The sequence below is a fragment of the Bos indicus x Bos taurus genome, chromosome X (genome assembly GCF_003369695.1).
Source record: "Bos indicus x Bos taurus breed Angus x Brahman F1 hybrid chromosome X, Bos_hybrid_MaternalHap_v2.0, whole genome shotgun sequence".
NCBI lineage: Eukaryota > Metazoa > Chordata > Mammalia > Artiodactyla > Bovidae > Bos > Bos indicus x Bos taurus.
Window position 1 is genome coordinate 43,092,580 of NC_040105.1, and position 9,228 is coordinate 43,101,807.

A 9,228-nucleotide genomic window follows, 5' to 3' on the forward strand; every position below is an offset into this window, starting at 1 on the left:
GCGGCTACCCTAAAGAGGTGACGTCCGCAAGAAAGACACAGAAATATAGAGTGGCACTCTGCTTAACGATTCAGCAGCTGACCAGGATGAAGTTGAAATTCTCAGAAAGAGAGGAGAAACATGGGAATCCGAACTCCTTCTCAGGAGATGCTGTGGTAGCAAGTGCAAAAGGCTGCCCTGTTTGTTCACGCTGTGGGTGGGTGGTGAGAGTTCTTCTTTTCTGAGTTGTTTATCCAGTAAATGATTTTTAGCAGCAGATCCATGATTAAATTCACAATAGTACTTAAATCAGCGCCTTCTCAGCGTCATTTGAATAAAACTCTAGATCTGATTTAGATACAATGTCAAAGTGGGAGTCCTTGACTCCTGGAGTTCTCTGAGGGTGAGAATAATAACAGGTAAAGCCAACCCACTGCATTAAGACTGGTAGAAAAATGACAAAGGTAACTCTGTGTGTGGGCTAAATGCCTGCTAGCTGGATAATACTGTTAGGAGCTGTGGGAATACAAAGGGAAATATTTCATAATTCTTGCCCTTAAAAGCTGAAAATTAAGACAGAAAACCATCAGCAATTCTTTGTGGAAAACACAAAGATCCATTTATAAATTTTTTTATGTCAGATGAACCCAGCTCCAGAATGTTTTTTTTTTAGAAATGAACACTGATGAAGAATTAAACTGAGACTATAAAAACGTGATAAATATGTCATAGAATTTCAGAAGAAATTTCTTGCGAGAACTCCATATAATTGTTGATGCTGAAACTGTTATGTTCAGCTAGATCACATCATTTATTATTCATTCATAAATAGGCAGTCACATTATTACTTTCCCACAGAACCTTTACTTCAGTCACTGAAGTTTATAAGAGGTGTCTTATATTTTTCAGTTTGATCTCCACACTTTTCTTTTGCTTTACCAGGAAAACCTAGTCTACCTGGGACCAGCCAGTCACAAAACAGAATCTACTTTCAAGGATAAAGGACAAATGACAAGTTCAAAGCCTTGAAAGGAAATCTGGCACTTGGCCAATGATGATATTGGCCGAAATGTCTTAAAAGCAGAAGATCAAAAAGCAAATGGAAATTGGACCTTAAAAATGGAAATAATCTGAAAGGGGAAATGACTTGTAGCTGAGTAAGAGCCATGGAAAGAGTCATGAACACATTTTCTGGCTCAATTTTGTGGGTCAGATCGAGAGGGTGGATAAATCCTTTGGCCACCAACATTTTCAAATATCAGAGCTTGACGTCCATCCACCTTTTCACTTCTCCTAATAATTTGTGGATTTTTTCCTCAACATGTGTTCATCACTCCACCCTGCTATCTTTTGAGGGTTTTCAGAGTTACTCTATCTGCTCTGAAGTAACATGAAAAGGTGTGGTTCTTCCTGGTTGGAATTTTCCAGCCTCCTACAAGCAATAGCACCACAGAAAGTGTAAAAATTGCAAGCACATTGATTGCTTGGCCACAGAAGACAGGCTGTCTCCCAGATGGAGCCCCACTGCTTCCTCCAGGAGTTATTCTGTTAGGGATAGCAAAGAATACCATCTGCTGCCCCTTTCAAGAGGGAGATTTGCCTCCGCCCCTTGGGCTCCAGAGGACCCGTTTCTCAGTAGGTATCTGGCAACATGACTCTTTTCATCACATCACCATGCTTTTCAGAAAGGTCACTGTGCCACCCATGGTTACTTTACCAGCCATCATTAACATTCCTGAGAAAGGAGGACTCTCTTTACATTTCTGTCTATGCCAAAGGGGGTGAAAACAGTCCTGCTGCTATTTCATTTGTGCTCAGGATGGGAAGAGTTTTGGAGAAGGTGCTGTCTATAAGCTGGATGGGAAATTCTTCAGGGGACCCTCCTGACCCTTTTTTTTCTGGTTCTGTTTTCAGCTTGCCTCTTTCTTGTTAGCTCTAGTGGATATTTACAGGAATTTCCCATCATCCAATTACCCCTGAAGGATGGGAAATCCCAAGGCTGCCTTCTCCCATCAGAACCTGTTCCCTCTTCTGAACAGCTGGAGAGTCAGGTGTGACCAAGCTTACCAGATGTGCCATACAGGAGGCATGGTTAAGAAAGACCTGCAGACATTCAGAGGTTATTCCCTATGGGTGCACTGGAGGTCCCATAGGATACAGCAGCCAGTGTCAAGGGCAACAGAGCCCAGCATGTGACAAAGGGTGTTCTGTGAATGCCATCAAAATCCATGATGGCATTCTGAGCAGTCTGGTCTTCTGGGCTGCATCCATGTTTGTCACCATTTTATGAGGCTGAATCTCCAGCTTTCCTGGGGATTCTGTGAACTGCCTCCCTCATCACCACACCCACAGAGATCCTGCCAATAAATTATTTTCTGCTTTAATTAGCTAGAGAAGTTTTTGAGGTTGGCAACCAAGAGTCCTGACCTGAACATTCCATTTTCCAAGTTCAGGTAACTAACATCATTAACATACAAATGGGAATGTAGCCTCTTCTTCTTCCTAACTACTTTTCCAAACAAATAAATGGTTTCAGATTAATTGTCAGTCTGCTATAGCTACATTTTGAAAGTAGAAAATTTCTAGGTGGATGTATAATAAGATTCACATATATGCTGTGGGGACTTCCCAGGTGGCGTTAGTGGTAAGGAACCTGCCTGCCCGTGCAGGAGACATAGAGATGTGGGTTTGATCTCTGGGTCAGGAAGATCCCCTGGAGGAGGGCAGGGCAACCCACTCTAGTATTCTTGCCTGGGAAATCCCATGGACAGAGGAACCTGGCAGGCTATAGTCCATGGGGTTGCAAAGAGTCAGACATGACTAAACTGACTCAGCATACATGCATGAGTATACTATGTACTTATTAAGACGCTCACCAAAAACCAACATATGACATCATGCCTACATGGATATAGATAGGTGTGTGTTTGTGTGTAAAATCCCAACATACCAGCATAGTCTGCCAAGCATGATTTATAATTATCTATGAGAATACTAGTCTTTACCATGCTCATGAATATAATCGTATTTATTCAAACATATCTATTAATAATAATAGCAACTATTTAATGAGTGTATACTCTCTCCTGGGCATTGTGAAAAATATTCTATATGGATTATCTCTTTTAGAGAAATACACAGTAATCCTATAAGGTAGATACTATTCTCTATTTTGTAAGTAGGGAAACTGGAGTTCTGAGTCGACAGGTGATTTCCCTGAGGTTGACCAAGTAAACAAATAGCAGATATGAGTCCTGGCTTTACTGTCTTTTTTCAAAAAATAATAACGAATGTTTATTGAAAGATTGCTCTGTGCCAGGTACAAAGTGCTTTACTTACAGTAACTTGTTAAATCCAAATAACCACTTAATGACATGTGCTTAGTTGCTCAGTTGTGTCCAGCCCTTTGCAATCTCATAGACTGTAGCCTGGCAGGCTCCTCTGTCTATGGGGATTCTCCAGGCAAGAACACTGGAGTGGGTTGCCAATGCCCACCTCCACGGCATCTTCCCAACCCAGGGATCAAAACCAGATCTCCCGCATTGCAGATGGATTCTTTACTGTCTGAGCCACCAGAGAAGCCCAAGAATACTGGAGTGGGTAGCCCATCCCTTCTCCAGGGGACTTTCCTGACTCAGGAATTGAACTGGGGTCTCCTGCATTGGCAGGTGGATTCTTTACCACTTGAGCCACCTAGGAAGCCCAAGCAACTATTGTTTCTTTAATATTTGTTCCAGTATATGTCAATTTTTTAAATCTTAAATATTTCTTTGCTTTGTGTATACTTGGATGGTTAAGCTTTGTTTTGTTTTCTTAACTGGTGACTTTTTAAAAACATCAGTCCTTGGATTTTCTAAGAAGATAGTCCTACTATATGATAGCATACATAGTGCTATTATTCACATTTTAACCCCCTTTAAAAAATTCATTGGAGTATAATTGCTTTACAAAGTTGTATTAGTTTCTGCTGTACAGCAAAGTGAATCAACTATATGTATACATATATCCCCTCCCTCTGGAGCCTCCCTCCCAGCCCCTATTCCAGCCCTCTAGGTTGTCACTGAACACCAGGTTGGGTTCCCTGTGTTATATAGCAACTTTCCACTAGCTACCTCTCTTACATATGGAAGTGTATATATGTCAATGCTATTCTCCCGGTTCATCCCACCCTCCCTTTCCCCCACTGTGTCCACAGTCTTTTCTCTACGTCTGCATCTCTATTCCTGGATGGACCTGGAGTTTGTCATACAGAATGAAAAAAGTCACAAAGAGAAAAGCAAATATCTTATATTAATGCATATATATATATATACATATATATATACACACACACATATGAAATCTAGAAAAAAGTACTACAAGCTAAGTCACTTCAGTCATGTCTGACTCTTTGCAACACTTTCAAGGCAAGAAACAAAAACCTTAAAGATCAATGGCTTAAAACATAAGGACATTTCTGGTGCTCAATCAGACAGTAATAACTTGACAGTCGGTACGGTAGTCCTGGTATCATCAAAATCTCAAGCTCCTCCCACTTTCATCATGCTCAATACTGCTGGGTTCTGTTCTCCTCTGGAAGATCAATTCATGCACACAAGATGGCTGGTGGAACTCTAGAAATCATACTGAATTTCAGGAGTCAAGAGGGAAAGAGAGAAGAGCTTGTTTTGTTTTTTCTCTGCTCCTTCAATCAGGAGGAAAGTCTTTCCAGAGACCCCAAGGACTTCCCATTGCATCCCATTGACCAGAACCTGGCCACATTCCCACTCCAACAGTAATCTCTGCAATGTTGTTGCTGTTGTTGTTGTTTAGTCACTAAGTCATGTCCGACTCTTTGCAACCCCTTGGACTGTAGCCCACCAGGCATCTCTGTCCATGGAATTTCCCAGGCAAGAATATGGGAGTGGGTTGCCATTTCCTTCTCCAGGGGATCTTCCTGACCCAGGGATTGAACCTGTGTCTCTGAGTCTCCTGCATTGGCAGGTGGATTCTTTACCACTGAGCCACCTAGGGAAGCCCCAGTCTCTGCAAAGGAAAGCATAATTGCCATGACTAGTCTGGCCCAAACATGGTCCATGCCCTGGGGCTGGATGCATAGCAGACTAGACATAGATTCTTAGTGATGAAAGAGGATGAAGTGTAGTATCTGCCGCTGTGAGAAAGACAATATAAACACCAGGTAACTGCAGAGTGTGACAAATGCTATGAGGAAAATGAAACAGTAATGAACTAGACAGTAACTGAAGTAGTACAGAAAGAGGAGTGAATTAATAGTGTGCCTGACCAGAGTTGGTTTCTCTGTAGACACAACATTTGAATTTAAATGCTAAGAGCAAAGTGGGCAAGCAGAACTGCCTGGAACAGAGTGAGAGGGGCAAGTAGTAGGAGATGTGATCAGAGATGAAAGCAGGGGGCATATATACAAGCTTTATTACATAAAGCTTGATTGGTCAGTGTAGGGAGTTTGGGGTTTTGTTCTTGGTTGAATTGTGTCTCCTCCAAATAAGATATATTGAAATCCTAACCCCCAGTAGCTTAGAATGCCACCTTATTTCAAAATTGACTTATTATAAAGATAAATAGTGAAGTCATTAAGATGGGTCCTAATCCAATATGACCAGTGTTCTTATAAAAAGGAGAATTTTAGACACAGAAACATACATACACAGAGGGAAGAAAATGTAAAGACACAAACAGCGAGAAGATGGCTGTGTGACTATAGTGAAGCATCAGTAAGCTAAGGAAGATCAAGGGTTTCCAACAAAGACCAGAAGCTAAAAGAGACAAGGAAGGATGCTCCCCTGAAGCCATCAGAGAAAACATGGCCCTGCTGACAACTTGATTTCAGACTTCTGGCCCCCAGAACTGTGGGACAATATATTTCTGTAGTTTCTTTTTTTTTTTTCTCTCACAAAGACGGCTCTCTTTATTCTTCGACTCCAATATTTATCACTCACCACCCGAACATCACTTTTGTGTTTTCCAAGCAGCAAACAGCCTGTTTCAAATAACCCATATTTTGATACCTATTATACTCTTAAAAATTATTCTGTAGTATTTTAACAGTTAACCACACATCTGTTCTCATTACAAAGCACATTATCAAATCAATGCCCTATAGTAGCAGTCACCATACCTGTCCTCAGCAGTGAAAGATAAGGGCAGCAGCACGCACTTAATAACATCTTTCCCAGTACTAGTTCATCTGGTCTATTATTTTATTTCTTATCATAATCTTCTCTAATTACTCAGTTGAGGCACAAAATTATAAAGAGACAATTTTCATATTGAAATGAAATGAAATCATTTCAGAGATAATATGTATTATCTCTGTGTAAAAATTTGAGACGCTTCTTGAATATATACACATACCTGGAGTTTTTTTATTTTTCCTGAAAGAGGATTGGATAACCATGGTGACTAGACTACAGCTTTTAATTGTGAGTCAATCTTCTAATGGCAGAAATTCTATTCTGAAAAGTAATTAAAATATGATCACACACAGGTAGATGGATTCACACTCTATGTGGACTTGCATCATAACTTGGTTATTGATCTCTGTGTTATTTTAAAGTTGTTTTCCAAAGATAAAAACTTTTAATTGGCTATTTAATTGCCTATTTTTGATAATTTTAGCTTATTCCAAAAGGGTACATGCTGCTGCTGCTGCTAAGTTGCTTCAGTCGTGTCCGACTCTGTGCGACCCCATAGACGGCAGCCCACCAGGCTCCGCCATCCCTGGGATTCTCAAGGCAAGAACACTGGAGTGGGTTGTCATTTCCTTCTCCAATTTCTGTAGTTTTAAACCACCTAGGTTTTGGTACATTGATATGGCAGCCCTTGGAAACAAACAGTTTTGCTTGCAAAAGGATGGGAATTCACTGGTGGGTTTAAAGAAATGATTTACATTTTTTAGAAACTCGCTCTGGTTCATATGTAGAGATGGATCATGGGCAGATGAGGAAATGGGATGTGACAAAGAGTGGAAGGAGAGAGGTCACTGAAGTCTCCCAGGGAAGAGAAAGCGTTGGTTTGCACTGTGGTGGAAGTAGTCCAAGTGGAGTGGAGTGGACAGACTTTGGATGTATTTGGGGGGTGTAGAATATACATGACTTGCCTCTGAATTGTATGTGGAGAGGCCAAAAAGAGAAAACATCAGTCTTATGCTTGCCCCATGGTGGACTGAGGGAAGTACCGGTTGGTTTGATGATGTGTGGAGCTGGAAGCATTCAATTCAATTTGGAACAGGTTCAGTTTAGCATTCTTATAAGACATCCAAACTGAAACTCAGAAAAGATAATGTGATATACTAGTTTGGATTTCAGGGGCAATTTCAGAGCTGGAGGAAAAAACATGTGGACATTGTCAACCTATGGAGGGTAGTTACAATATGTGGGTGATGAAGATCACTGAGGAAGAGAATGTAGCTAGAGAAGAGATGAGGAGGGACTTCCCAGGCAGTCCAGTGGTTAAGAATTTGCCTTTCAATGCAAAGGGTGCGGGTTTGATCCCTGGTCAGGGCACTAATATCCCACATACCTCCAGGGTCAAAAACCAAAACATAAAACAGGAACAATATTGTAACAAATTCAATAAAGACGAGTCTTTATTAATAAAATAAAAATGGTCCACATCAGAAAAAAAAGAGAAAGAGAGATGGAGAACTAGGATAAAGCCCCAGAGCTCACCTACATTAAGTGAGATTGAAAAGATCAGAAAGGTAAGAGGAAAATCAGGATATTGAGCCATCACCAGAAAAACAAATAACAAGTTTTGTTTTTTTTGTTTTTTAGTTATAGAAAGTTGTTGCCTAAAAGTAGAGAAAGGGAACTATGGCATTAGGCTTCTGTTCCTCCAATTTAGAATTAACTGGAGAGTGTTACTAAGCAACTAACACACACACACAGTGTTAAAATGCTGTTGCCCAGGCCTCACTCAGATTAACCAAAACAGACTCTTTAGGGGTGAAGAGCTGGGCATTTGATATCTTTAAATGCTCTCCTTTCTTCCTCAAAAAATTAAACATAGGGCTACCATATGATCCAGCAACACCACTCCTGGGTATTTATCCAAAGGAAATAAAAAAGGATTTCAAAGAGATATGTGTACCCTCGTGGTCACTGTCAGATTACTCACAATAGCCTATATATGGAAGCAACTTAGGTGTCTATCAACAGATGAATGGATAAAGAAGATGTGATATATGTGTGCACGTGTCTGTGTGTGTACCTGTGTGTATACACAATGGAATACTACTCAGCTGTGAGTAAGAAAGAAATGTTGCCATTTGGGACAACATGGACGAAATGTGAGGACATTATGCTAGGTGAAGTAAGTCTGATATAGAAAGACAAATAGTGTATGGTCTCAAGTATATGTGGAATCCAAAAAAACTAAACTCTTAGAGAGTAGAATAGTGGTTATCAGGAGCTATGGATTTGGGGAAATAAGAAGATATTGGTCAAACAGCACAAACTTCCAGTTATAAAATGAATAAGTTCTGGGGATCTAATGCACAGCATGGTGATTATAGTTAATCATCAGTTCAGTTGCTCAGTTGTGTCCAGCTCTTTGTGACCCCATGGACTGCAGCACACCAGGCCTCCCTGTCCATCATTAACTCCCGGAGTTTACTCCAACTCATGTCCATTGAGTCAGTGATGCCGTCCAACCATTTCATCCTCTGTTGTCCCTTTCTCCTCCTGCCCTCAATCTTTCCCAGCATCACTCTTTTCAAATGAGTCAGCTCTCTGCTACAGGTGGCCAAAGTATTGGAGTTTCAGCCTCAACATAAGTCCCTCCAATGAACACCCAGGACTGATCTCCTTTAGGATGAACTGGTTGGATCTCCTTGCAGTCCAAGGGACTCTCAAGAGTCTTCTCCAACACCACAGTTCAAAAGCATCAGTTCTTCCGCGCTCAGCTGTCTTCACAGTCTAACTCTCACATCCATACATGACTACTGGAAAAACCATAGCCTTGACTAGACGGACCTTTGTTGGCAAAGTAATGTCTCTACTTTTTAATATGCTATCTATGTTGGTCATAACTTTCCTTCCAAGGAGTAAGCGTCTTTTAATTTCATGGCTGCAGTCACCATCTGCAGTGATTTTGGAGCCCCCCAAAATAAAGTCAACCACTGTTTCCACTGTTTCCCCATCTATTTGCCGTGAAGTGATAGGACCTGATGCCATGATCTCAGTTTTCTGAATGTTGAGCTTTAAGCCAACTTTTTCACTCTCCTCTTTC